The sequence below is a fragment of the Trachypithecus francoisi genome, unplaced genomic scaffold, assembly GCF_009764315.1.
Source record: "Trachypithecus francoisi isolate TF-2019V2 unplaced genomic scaffold, Tfra_2.0 Lachesis_group18, whole genome shotgun sequence".
Taxonomy (NCBI): Eukaryota; Metazoa; Chordata; class Mammalia; order Primates; family Cercopithecidae; genus Trachypithecus; species Trachypithecus francoisi.
Genome location: NW_022681463.1, coordinates 34834050 through 34848453, shown reverse-complemented (window position 1 = coordinate 34848453; position 14404 = coordinate 34834050). Strand labels below are relative to the sequence as shown.

The 14404-nt window shown below is 33.5% G+C and overlaps 1 long non-coding RNA gene across 1 annotated transcript in view; it reads left to right on the top strand.

The window, feature by feature from the left end:
• LOC117063648 overlaps positions 1 to 14035 on the top strand; it is a 116605-nt gene extending 102570 nt beyond the window's left edge. The window contains exons 3-4 of the long non-coding RNA XR_004429024.1: positions 13378 to 13554; positions 13819 to 14035. This is a non-coding gene — a long non-coding RNA (uncharacterized LOC117063648). The remainder of the gene's footprint in view (positions 1 to 13377; positions 13555 to 13818) is intronic.
• Positions 14036 to 14404: the final 369 nt, after the last annotated feature.

The following is a 14404-nucleotide window of genomic DNA, read 5'->3' as shown; positions in this document are numbered from 1 at the left end:
GATTGCTTTATCATATAGTAGCTCAATTTTTAATTGTTTTGAGGAATATACTGTTCTCCATAATGGCTGTACAAACTTACATTTCCACAGTGTGCAGAGGTTTTATTTTTTTCACATCTTCACCAACACTTATTGTATTTCATCGTTTTGATAATAGCCATTCAAATAGGTGTGAAGTAATATGACATTGTGGTTTGGATTTGTATTACCCTGCTGATTAGTGATGCTACCTGTTAGCCATTTGTATGTACTCCTTTGAGAAATATCTATTCAGGTCCTCTGTCCATCTTTAAAAATTGAGAACTTATTTTCTTACTACTCAAGTGTTTGAGTTCTTTATATATTCTGGATATTAACACTCTATCAGATGTATGATTTGCAGATATATTCTTCCATTCCGTAGGTTGTCTGTTCATCCTGTTGATTGTTTCCTTCGCAGTGGTGAAGTGTTTTAGTTTTACGTAATCTAATTTATCTATTTTTGCTTTTGTTGCTTGCGTTTTAGGGGTCATATACAAAAGAAATCATTGTCTAAACCATGTCATGAAGCTTTCCTCTATGTTTCCCTCTGGTGGTTCTGCAATTTCAGGTTTTAAATTTAAGTTTTTAATACAGTTTTATTTGATCTTTGTGTATGGTGTGAGATGAAGATCTAATTTCATTTTTCTTCATTAAATGGTTGAACGCCATTTATCGAAGAGATTATATTTCCCCATTATTTGTTCTTGGTATCTTTGTCAAAAAATCAATTGACTGTAAATGCATGAATTTATTTCTGGACTTTCTATTCTGTTCTGTTAGTTTATGTGTCTGTATTTATGGCAGTGTCATACTCTTTTGATTACTGTAGCTTTGTAGGGGCCTTTGAAGTCAAGTAATGTGAAGCCTTCTGCTTTGCTTTATTGCTCAAGATTGCTCTGGCTTTAAGGGTCTTTTGTGGTTTCATACAAATTTTAAGATTGTTTTACCTATTTCTGTGAAAAATGTCATTGAAATTTTGATAGGAATTGCAACGAACCTATAGATTGTCTTGGTAGTATGGACATTTTAATGATATTAATTCTTCTAATCCCTAAACAATAGATATGTTTCCATTTATTTGTGTGTTTTTCAATGTTTCTACTCAATATTTTCTAGTTTGTTTTTTTTTAAATTTACCTCCTTGGCTAAATTTATTCATAAGGGTTTTTTTTTGTAGCTATTGTAAATGGGATTGTTTTCTTGATCTCTTTTTCAGAGTTTGTTGTTAGTGTATAGAAATGCTACTGATTTTTGTACATTGATATTATATACTGCAACTTTACTGATTTGATTAATTAATTTTTTAATCTAACCATTTTTGATGGAGTCTTTAGAGTGTTATATACACAGTCATGCATCCATATAATATTTCTGTCAACAACGGACTGCATATATGATGATTGTCCCATAAGATTATATTGGAGCTGAAAAATTCCCCTTGACTAGTGAAATGGCAGTGTTTGTAACATTGTAGCCCAATGCATTATTACATATTTATGATGATGCTGGTGTAAACAAACCTACTGCACTGCCACTTGTAGAAAAGTGTAATAATTATGTATAGTACAGAACATTTGACAATGCTAATAAATGAATGTTACTGGTTTACATATTTACTATACCATACTTGTATGGTTATTTTAGTGTGTGCTTGTTCTACCTATTTTTTCAAAAGTTAACTGTAGTACAGCCTCAGGCTAGTACTTCAGGAGGTATTCCAGAAGGCATAGTTACCATATGAGCTATCATCTCCTGCTGGAAGCTCCATATTATTGCCCCTGAAGACCTTCCAGAAAGACATGTGGAGGTAGAAGACAGTGATATTGATCTGACTCTGGGAAGTGTGGCCTAATGTGTGTGTTTATGCCTTAGTTTTTAAAACTTTTAAAAGTTTTTTTTTTTTTTTTTTTTTTTACTTTGTAAACCTTTAAAAAGTATAAATGGTTTAAAAAGTTAAAAAAAAAAGAAAAAACTTTTAAAATAGAAAAAGTTTATAGAATGAGAATATAAGGAAATAAACAATTTTTGTTAAACCAGCACAATGTGTTTGTATTTTAAACAATGTGTAATTACAAGAGTAAAAAAAAAATCAAAAGTAAAAGTAAAAACATTACAGTAATCTAAGGCTAATTTATTATTTAAGAAAGACATTTACAAACTAAATTTAGTGTAGCCTAAGTGTACACTGTTTAGAAAGTGTACAGTACTGTTCAGTAATGTCCTAGGCCTTCACATCCATTCATCACTCATTCACAGTAATTTCAAACTCAGAGTAACTTCCAATCCCGCAAGCTGCATCCATTGTAAGTGCCTTATATAGGTGTTTTAGTTTTTACCTTTTTGACCATAATTTTACTGTACTTTGTTTAGTTATATTTAGATACAAAAATATTTACCATCGTGTTATTATTGCCCTCACTATTTAGTACAGTCACATGTCACATGTTATACTATTTTGTAGACTCAGAGCAATAGGCAATACCATATATTCTGGGTGTGTAGTAAGCTCTACGATCTAGATATGTGTAGGTACACTCTATAATGTCTGCACATGACAAAATCACCTGATAATGCATTTCTCAGAATGTATCCTTGCGTTAAGGTGCGGATTATGGTATAAAGGTATGCTGTCCATAGAGACAATTTAACTTTTTCCTTTATAATTTGGGCTTTTTTTTTCTTGCCTAATTGCTCTTGCTATGACTTCTAGTACTATGTTGAATAGAAATGAGGAGAGGGTGCATCTTTTTCTTGTTCCTAATCTTAGAAGAAAAGTTTTCAGCCTTTCATCATTGAGTATAATTTTAACTATGGGCTTGTTGTTTATAACTCTTATTGTGTTGAGTTCCATTTTACTATAGCTCTTTTGTTGAGATATTTTTTCCCCTAAAAGAATATTAAATTTTGTCAAATGTTTTCTCTGCATCTGTTGAAATGATCTTTTTTTTTCCCCTTCATTCTGTTGATGTGGTGTATCAATCTATAGATTTATGCATGTTGAGCCATTCTTGTCTCTGTGGAATACATCTCAGTCGATCATAGTGAATGATTTTATTTTATTAATGTGCTATTGAATTTGGTTTGTTAGTATTTTATTCAGGATTTTTGCATCTATGTTACTTAGGGATATTGGCCTGTAATTTTTTTTTTTTTTTCTAGTAGTTTCTTGTCTGGCTTTGGTATCAGAGTAATGCTGACCTTATAAAATGAGTTTGCAAGTATTATCTCCTCTCTAATGAAAAAATGAGAGCATGATTAGTTCTTCTTTAAATGTTTATTAGAATTCAGCTGTGAAGGCATCAGATTCTGCCCTTGTCTTTGATAGGAAACGTTTTATTACTAATTTAATCTTCTTACTCAATATTAATCAGTTTGAATTTTTTATTTATTCATGATTTAGTCTTGATATGTCTAGAAATGTATCAGTTTCTTCCAGGTCATCCAATTTGTTGCCATATAGTTGTTCATAGTTCTTTCATGACTTTTATATATGTGTAGTTTTTATTGTAATGGTTCCTCTTTCATTTCTGATATTTTAAACTTGATTTTTCTTTTTCTTTTTTTTTTTTTTTAGTTTAGCTAAAGGTGTGTCAATCAAGAAAATAATTGTATGTTTTTGATTTAGGCATAACCTTCCCCTTTATCAATATCCCCCACTACAATTGTACATTTATTGCATTGATGAACTTATATTAACACATCATAATGATCCCAAATTTATAGTTTACATTAGGGTTCACTCTTGATGTTGTACATTTTAAGGGTTTGGACAAATGTATAATGGCATGTACCCACAATTATAACATCATACACAGTAGTTTCACTACCCTAAAAACACTCTGTGCTCTGTGTATTCATTCCTCATTCTTCATTAGCTTCTGAAAACACTGATCTTTTTATTGTCTCCATAGTTTTTCATTTTCCAGAATGTCTTATGGTTGGAATCATATAATATATAGCCATTTAATATTGACTTATTTTACTTAGTAATAGGCATTTAAGTTTCCTCCATGTCCTCTGGCTCATGTCTGTAATCCCAGCACTTTGGGAGGACAAGGAGGATAGATTGCTTGAGCCCAGGAGTTTGAGATCAGCCTGGATGACATGGTGAGATCACTGTCTCTACCAAAAAAAAAAAAAAAAAAAGTTTCATCTATGTCTCTGATAGCTTACTTTTTTAGTACTGAATAGTATTGCACTTTCTTGATGTACCACAGTTAATTCATTCACCTATTGAAGAACATCTTGGTTGCTTCCCAGTTTTGGCAATTATAAATAAAGCTGCTATAAATGACCATGTTCTGATTTTTGTGTGAACATATGTTTTCAGTTTTTGGGGGTAAACGCCAATGAGCATGACTGCTGGATCCTATGGTAACAGTGTGTTCAGTTTTGTAAATAACTGCCAAATGATCTTCCTAAGTACCATTTTGCATTCCCACCAGCAGTGAATGAGAATGCTTATTGTTTCATATTCTCTCTAGCATTTGATGTTGTTAACTACTTTCTTTAGTTTTAATGGAACATTTTAAGTGATTTCATTTTTGTTCATCTCTTAGTGTCAGTCATTCTTCTTTTTAAATTTTTAGGTGTTTGCCCTAGAGTTTTAATTAACATGCGCAACTAATCTAACTCCACTCAGTGTACTGCAGGTACTATAACAGAATCTTTACAATTTCTCCCTCCTCTCACTGAAAACATTTCCATCATTTATTTCATGTGTTAAAATCACCTAATACATTGTTACTATTTTTCTTTAAACAAGGGGTTATCTATTCGATTAATTTAGAAAAATAAACATGAAATATTTCAACTTTAGTTCATCTCTGACGTTCTTTCTTTCTATATATGAGTACACATTTCTGACCTATATGTTTTTTCTTCCCCTGAATAACCTTTGTTTGATATTTCTTGTACGGGAGGTCTGCTAGTAGAAAATTACCTTAGTTGTTCTTTTGAAAAGTCTTTATTTCTCTGTCACTTTTGTGGAATAGTTTTCCTGGATGCACAATTGCAGGTTCATTTTTTTTCTTTCAATATCTTATATTACTTTACTCTCTTTTTGCTTGCATGGTTTCTTACGAGAAAGTGATATATATTTCTTATCCCTGTTCCTCTAACTAAAGTGCTCCTCATACATCTGGCTCCTTTTAGGATTTTCAGTACTTTAAGTATGATATACCCAAGTGTAGATCATTTGGGCATTTATTCTTCCTGGTGTTTGCAGAGTCCTGGATCTGTTGTATACTATCAGTAATTAAATTTAGAAAATTTCCAGCCATTATTACCTCAAATGTTTCTTGTTCTTACTTCCCTCTTTCTTTTCCTCTTATACTCCCATACACATGTATTACAACTTTTATAATCATCATACAACATATTATTTTATTTTTATTTCATTGTATTTTTTCTATTTGCATTTCAGTTTGGGAGGTTTTTATTGATGTGTCTTTCAGCAAATGGATTCTTTAGTCATCTATCTTCAGCCCAATGCAGAGACCATCAAAAATATTCTTTATATTTCTCACATAATTTTTTATTTCTACCATCTCCTTTTCTTTCGTTGTTTCTATCATTCTACTTACACTGTCTACTCTTGCATACTGTCTAATATTTTATGAGAGATCTTAATGTATTATACTTATTTTAAATTTTTTATCTGATAGTTCACAAATGGTATCTTTACTGATTCTGGTTTTGATGCTTACTTTGTCTCTATAGACTGTGTTATTGTTTGCATTTTAGTATGACTTGTAAATTTTTGTTGAAAGTCAGGCATGGGAACTGAGAAAATTAGGCATTTTGTAAAGTTTCATGTTACCCTGGCTAAGAGCTGAGCTGTGTTTCATGTGTCGTGTAGCCATAGGTGCCAGAGACTTTAGCTTCATCGTTGTTGTTGCTTTTTCTTCCCTGTTGTCTTTGAATTTCTTTAAGAATTCTTTCTTAAATAGAGTCTGTGTCTTACAGTTCTCTCAATTGTTATCCACTGTTATTACACTGGTGCTCCATTATTGTCTCCAATGTCTTGATTCTGATAAGGTAATCTCAGCTCTGACTATGTGTATTCACCTCTTGCTAAATCTGGAGTCAGTGAATTTCCTGCTAGGCCTATAAAAAGTCATTGATTTTGAGCTTGTTCCTGTTTGTGCTCATTGTGAGGATAGGAGTGAGGAATTTCAAGCTGATTGAATGCAGAGCTGAAATTGTAAGCCTCCCCAATGAACATATTTTAAGTCAGCATAACTTGGATACCAAAACAGACTAGCATAATAAAGGAAGGAAATTTATAGGCCAGTCTGATGTACAAAATTGTTAGATATAACAAAATAATTATTATTTTAAGCTATGAAGTTTTAGGATAGTTTGTTATGCAGCAAGAAACAGTCAAAGTATTGCTGGACGCGGTGACTAATGCCTGTAATCCCAGCACTTTGGGAGGCTGAGGTGAGTAGATCACTTGAGGTCAGGAGTTTGAGGCCTGCCTGGCCAACATGGTGAAAGTCTGTCTCTAATCCCAGCTACTTGGAAGGCTGAGGCAGGAGAATCGATTGAACCCAGGAGGCAGAGGTTACAGTGAGCCAAGATCGTGTCATTGCACTACAGCCTTGGTGACAAGAGCAAAACTTCATCTCAAAAAAAAAAAAAAAGAAAAGAAAAAAAAGAGACAACCAAAATATCAACTACATAAAGTTAAGTTACAGTTTATAGAAAGTCTGGCAAAATTACTGGACACAAATCAATATAGAAAATCAATTAAGTTAAAATTTTATTTAACATTGATGATGAAAGACCTAATTCATGGAGAAATACATCATATTATTATCTGTGAAGATGTGATGTTCTAATGATATTAATCTTCTCAACTTGACCTATAAAATTAATACAATCTCCATTAAAATACCTTCAGTTTTTGGTGGAAGTTGCCTTGTCAATTAATAATGTTTATGGAATCATGTTTATGGAAGAACAATACGAAAAATAAGACTCATACCTACAAAAACAGAATAATGTTTTGGGGCTTTTCTTACTTGACTTGGCAGTGGTTTGAAGGGATTAAGGAAGGGAGATCTAGGAAGGAGTTGGCAGAGTACACATAAAAGACATTGGTATTGCGTGTTCAATTCAGCCAGCAAATTTTCCCTGCCACCCATGTGAGTGGATGAACTTCATCCCACCTTAATTGCTAGGAGAAACCTGAATTTCTACAATTTGTTTTCCAAAACTTCACAAATACAAGGATTTTTTGACCACCAACTTACTACAGTGAATACTCAAGGTCACTAAGAGGTAAACATAGCTTTTATGGACAAGGAAAGAGAAAAACATTTTTTAAAAACTTTGGTCTTATGAGGTCACATTAATAGCACTTCCAACCTTAAAGCAGAGATCTTAACTCCTGTCCCAATGCTACAATGTTTTAATATCTTTATAGAAAGCTTCATGTAGGAAACTGAGAAGAACCACCTTTTCCCTTTCCCAATGTATTATTTACTGCCTTCTTTCCAAAATGAGGAACACAGTATATATTGCAAATAACACTGAATTAAGACAAGTTGGAATAGTGGAAGGTGGGAAGCAGGTTGGTTCTTTCCTAAATTAGTTTAGTATCGAGGATTTCTTTTTCCTATTAAATTGTATTAGTTCAATTTTATAGGAACAAAATATTAAGATAATTGTTATGTTGTCAGAATTAAAGAATATACTAGAAGGAAATGCATATACTATTTGTATTCAACATTTTAAAGTTAGGCCACAACAATATAGAGAATCTGAATGGCCACATCTGAAAAATGCAACATTTAGAAATCATTTCAAAGGTAGTTGGCTGTTTGTAAAAGAAAGAAAGTAAAATTCACACTCTTCCTTTTTCAGTGTCAGACAATGTTTGATGTGCTGAAAGAAACTAGATGCAGTACAATTTACATGGATTTCTCTGTATTTTACATGATTCTTGTTTATTATTTCTCTGTTGGTTTAAAACAAACTTCACCTATTTGTAGACAGAGTTTTCAACCCTCCTCCTGTTTTTTGGCAGATTACCATATTGACATTTATGGAAACTTGCTTTCTTCATTGATATTTGTCAATTTATCACACATCAAGGGCTTTTATTATCATGCAATGGTACTGTAACTGAATTCAGTACATATTACTAAAAACACTTTTAAATAATTTTAAGGACTATTTCATAATTTGGTGCTTGGATAATTTTAAAACTGAAAAACACTTGGCAAATGCATTCACATTTGTTAAAATTGACCCCAACCCCATACATCCCTAACCAAGACTGAATAAATATTCCAAATGTCTTCATAGCAGGTCATGGGGTCATTCCAATTGGAAAATAAGAGTTCAGATGCTATTTCCTTTACCTAAGCTAATTGCAAACAAATGTTCCTTTTGTCAGGAAAAAGAAAAAAAATTAAGCCCAGTGGGAAAGATCTTTCTATGTTTGGTGCTAGTTTTTGGTAGCCTAGGTCATCCAAAGATCTCATTTTTCCTTTTGGTTCTCCTCAGTCAAGATTGCCTGGGCATGATTTTTTACTCGTAATCCAGCTTCTATTGTTTAATGTATCTTAAGCATATATAAAACTAGCGTTCATTTTTGGGTGCTAGGGATCATAATGCTCCTTATTTTAGAATTTCCCATATCTGTTGGCCAGGAAGAATTAAACACAGCAGGCCCAGAACTCAAATTGCTAGTCTGATAGGCTTCTAGAAGGACCAAAATAACAATGCAAAAGTCAGAGTGAGGAAACTACCGAGTTGACTAATGGAACTGCCCACACAGAAAAGAAGCCACTCTGAAAGTTGAGTTGAGCCCTTAAGCTGTATAAGGAAAAAGGCTCAGCCCACTAAAAAAAGAAAACCCAATAAATGCAAAGAACAAGCTATTTTATTCTTCATTTCATACTTGCATTTCCAAGTGCCTCTTCTGAGCTTGCTTTCTGTTTGAAAGACCTTGAGGGTTCAAACACTGTATTAATTGGTAACGTTAAATCACTTGCCCACTGCCTTCGCTATAACACCCACATTCTCAGCATAACCATTGGCCACCTGTACTCAGCATGTTCTCACACATGGCCATTAACTCTGAAAACTAATGCAAGCCAAACAAAGCCTGAGGAATAAATGGGTTGCCATAAGAAAACAATTAAAAAGTCACCTGTTGTGAAAAGACATATTTAATCAAACCTGAGCAAAGAGACCACCCAAGATTAAACAGAAGTTTTTCTACAAGTCTAGTATTTACAATACAGGTGCATGTTTGTGAATGAGTGATTGTGATGAAAATATATTGACTTGATTTGTTTGAACACTCAGAATAAGTGTTCCTGATGTAATAAAAATTTACCTAGTTTGTTTTTTATAATACTACGGATCTATTTTTTCTTCTTTGAAAACTAAAAGTAGATTACATTTTACACAAATCTGATAATTAATGACATTAATGAGTAAAATATCTGATTGCTAATTAGATAACCCATTGTATTCATTCAGATTTGTGGGTATAAATTATACTAAAATTTGAAAGATGAATTCTTTATCTACTTAAAAATAAATAATCATGGAGATATCTATATGTAATCTCCAAATCTTCTAATTGGTTATTTCTTTCTTCAAGATAGGTTTTTTTAAGCGGTCCTTTAGATTTACAACATAGACATTTTAAATATATATATGTTAGGAAAAATAAAATTATTGCATCATGTTTTAAATTTCTGTTACTAAAATTTAAATTTCTAAAATTAATGGAGGAAAGCATCCATCATATGATTCTACAAGAAGGACTAAAATATTATTTGTGTTAAATGTTTTAGGAAGAAAATAATCACACATTTTCACTCATACATGAAAATTCACATTAAAAAACAGAAGATGCATTTGTTACTAAAAGAAGAGTAAATTTTTCATATTTAAAAGTTGTAGGAGTAAAACTGTATGATGAAAATGGTAAATCATAATTGCCTCTATCCCAATAATCTCATTGGTACCTATTTTTAAATACCTTTTCTTGGAACACATATTATGCAACATTTGAATATTTTGCTTGAAATTTATAGAAACACAACTGAAAAAATATTTAGACCTGAATTTCTATGTCTGTAAGAAGGGATAAATAAATATTCTTTTGTTTAGAGTCAATATGGTATGCAAAGTGACTAAGGATATAGACAGCCAGGATCAAAACCTGTCTACAACTTGAACTGTGTGACTGAAGGCCAATTTCTTAAACTGTGTCATATTTTATCTGTAAAGTGGGTATATATTAGCAACTACCTGATAGACTTGTGAAACTATATTATTTAATGTAAGTCTAGTTGCCTCCTTAGAGCAGTAGGCAGCACGTCAGTCTCATAATGTAAGTCAAGTGCTGACATACATCAAATACGATTTGTTTATTATCAATAATGTTGCTACCGTTTCATATTTCACAGGTTTCTGATGATTTCAGGAGATAAAATATGTAAAATCTCCTTGTTCATTTAAAAGAAGTTCCTTATATAATTCATAATTAAATATCAAAAATGTTATTATTATTTTGAATTTGAATTGGTTTGTCAAAAGCAAAATATAGCTGTAAACATAATGCTTAATGAATTATATTATACCAGCTAATAAATTTACTACAAAAGAAATAGCAAGAGATGACAAATATTTGTTTGTAATTTATAGTATCACAAAAATGCAAATAAATGCAACAGAATAAATGCTTTATAGTTCTACCTCTATTATAGAGCCTTTTTTGGCTGCTAGGGTCTTTCTGTTTTTTTCCTCCACTTTATATATATAAGACATGTATGGGCATAGTAACATAATATAGCAATTCCACAGAACTTAAACTCAGCAGGTTCAAAACTGCCTTCATAAATGTTCTTTCTTTCTTTTTTAAAGAGACAGAGTCTTGCTCAGTTGCTCATGCTGCAGGGCAGTGGTGTGATCATAGCTAACTGTAAGGTTGAATCCCTGGTCTCTAGAGATCCTCTCACCTCTTCCTCCCACAGCGCTGGGATTACAAGTGTGAACCACTGAAACTTGAAGGCCTTAAACTTTCATCTTTCAAGTTTATCTACCTGGGCATTGTTTAGACTAGATTTACCTATTTCTAAAAATTGATATTGTTCAAAAATTACTATTGATTATCTTGTGTATACCAAAGAGATTTCATTCTTCAATTCTTCACATCTACTCAGTTACATGTTCCTATGAATTCTACCCCCTAAATAGCTCTTGAAAATTATCTGTTATTTTCTTCTTCATGCTTTGGTTCAGGCCCTCATTATCCTTTGTTAATGAACTATTATAATAATCATAGTTTTGTACTTGTTTTCTCAATCGTTGTTCTTGGCCTCTTAAATCTGCTTTCCACTTTGTCCGTTCCCCTCCCTTCCTTTTCCTTCCCTTTTCTTGCCCCACCTTCCCACACTCCTACAATAAGAAACTGCTTGCCCTTCTTGGGAAGTGGTAGTAGCTTCTATGACTTCATGCTTTCGGATTGTTTTCTCTGCCTAGCATTATAGTTAGTTATTTTTAGAGACAGGGGTCTTCCAAGCTGTAGTGCAGTGGCACCATCATGGCTCACTGCAGCCTTGACCCCCTAGGTTCAAGCAATCCTCCCACCTTCCTTCCCAGTAGCTGGGACTACAGGCATGTGTTACCACAACTGGCTAATTTTTATTTTTGTTATGTTTCTATGTTGCCCAGACTGGTCTCAAACTCCTGGACTCAAGTGATTCTCTTCCCTCACCCTCCCAAAGTGCTGGGATTACAAGTATGAGCCACTGTGCCCAGCCCATGTTCTTCTGTCTTTAAACAATGAATTCCACTCATTATTCTTATATAAGCCAGATCAGTGTCACACCCTTTGAGACTTCTCCTTTGACACCCTGGAATAAATGATTCCTTCTTCCTCTGTCACGAGACAGTGTCATATACTCTGGCTGTAGGATTTACCACACTCAGTTGAAATTGTTTCTATTTTGCCACCATTGAACTAAAAGCTGTATTTGGTAGATAATTAGAATTTGTGTTTGATTTTTAATATATGTTATCCCACTTCAATTTTTTCCAAACAGAAATTATTTTTTAATCTACCATTTATTATTACTATTACTTTATTTAAAAATACTATTATTAGGCTGGTCGCAGTGGCTCACACCTGTAATCCCAGCAGTTTGGGAGGCCGAGGCGGGCAGATCACCTGAGGTCAGGAGTTCGAGACCAGTCTGGCCAACAGTGAGAAACCCCGTCTCTACTAAAAATACAAAAATTAACCGGGTGTGGTGGTGAGCGCCTGTAATCCCAGCTACTCAGGGCACTGAGGCAGGAGAATCGCTTGAACCCAGGTGGCAGAGGTTGCAGTGAGCTGAGATCGTGCCATTGCACTCCAGCCTGGGTGACAGAGTGAAAATCTGTCTCAAAAAAGAAAAAAAAAAATATTATATCAAAAGTTGGAACTATATACGCAGAGGAAAAAATAACATTTTACCTAATTTTCAGTATGTATAAAATTTTGACTAAGTTATTTTGTTTGTTTATTTTTGTTAGTTGTTTTCCTTTTTGGTTTCTATTTATGAATAATAATATTTTGTTTATCTGCTGTCATAAAGTCATATTTTTCTCTTCTGATACTTTTATTTATATATGTGGCTCCGTTGCATTTATTATTTAATAATTACAGGAAAGGAACAGGTAGAAATGTCCAACTTCCAAAATGGAAAGTAAGAAACACTTGAGACATGTGAATGGCAGCTGTAGTTCTTACCATGCTTTGGAACACCTATATTCTTATCTTAGTTTTCATAAAGAGTACGGATACTTGTTTGATCTTTTCTTGTTGAAATACATCCATCCATAATTGTGGAAAAATAGAGCTTCTTTTAATTTTGTCAAAGATAAGTAATATAAGCTAGTGCATTAAAAGCATTCTAGCCTTTTCAGATGAATCAATAAGAAGAAGAATGATCATCAGAACACTAATAAAAATAGTAGCATGATCATAATGTATTGTAGTATTATACCAAAAAACCCTGAGTTTAATTAAAATTCATATACAGTTCAAAGAATAATTTTACACTATTAGATGATTATCTGGTTATTATTAGTTGTAAATACTTCAGAATAAGAGCGTAGTTGAATAGAGCATTTAATAGAGATCAGTTGTATGTTTTCTCAAATGTGCCTTTTTGACAGAAAAGATATATTTCAAGGTTTTGGTGTCTTTTTGGAGGATTTTCTACCACATATTTTTCTTGATTTCTAATTTTAAAATACTCAAAGTCTACCAGATAATTCAAAATAAGATAAAAGTTAAAATAAAAGCCGTTGCCTTGCTTTTCCTTTGGCTGTGAGCAGAAGGATCAGAAGTGGCTGCTGAGACCACCAGCGAAGAACAGCTGTCTTATGAAACAGCAGGAAAGAGTGCTCCAGGAAGGACAAGAGGAACAAGAGGAACCCTAAATAGAGGCTGTAACATGAAAGCGTGTGTGTCTGGAGGGCTAAAGGCAAGATGACTGTGAACTTCTGAAACTGGTAAATAAAATGGCATGGCAATGTAAAAGAGAAAGCACACCAAATATAAACCAAACACAGAAATGTTCAAAGGAAATGCAACTGAAATTTAGAATATTCTTTAGCTTGAGTATTCCTAACCAAACATTTAGTAAAAAAAAAAAAAAAAAAAATCAATAAATGTTAAAAAGTCACCCAACACTAGTATTTCCTTTAGGTAACATTTTCATTCACACTGGCAGGCAGCAAAATGAATTGAATTTATTAATTTCTTATTTCCAACAGTGGAGCCTGGTGACTTGGACCATCTACATTAAGCAAAATCTCTGCCTCTGTCCACTCTACCCTTGCCACTGAGCTTTTTTTTTTTTTTTCATCTCTCCTAAAATGCTGCTCAAAAGCGTCATCTTGGCTGGGCATGGTGGCTCACGTCTGTAATCCCAGCACTTTGGGAGGCCGACGCGGGCGAATCACTAGGTCAGAAGATCGAGACCACCCTGGCTTACACAAGGTGAAACGCTGTCTCTACTAAAAATACAAAAAAATTAGCCGAGCGTGGTGGCGGGCGCCCGTAGTCCCAGCTACTGGGCAGGCTGAGGCAGGAGAATGGCGTGAACCCGGGAGGCGGAGCTTGCAGTGAGCCGAGATCATGCCACTGCACTCCAGCCTCGGCGACAGAGCGACACTGTCTCAAAAACAAAAACAAAAAAAGCGTCATCTTCCTAATGCTTTCCAAGATGGCATTCCTTCTGTTATGGTCAATCCAAGCATTTATTTTTATGTACCTCTGTCCAGCAGCTTCTGGTTCTGATTGTATTTCTGATAAATCCCTGTCTCCCATATTTTCATGTGTGTTTGGGGCTTTTTAAAA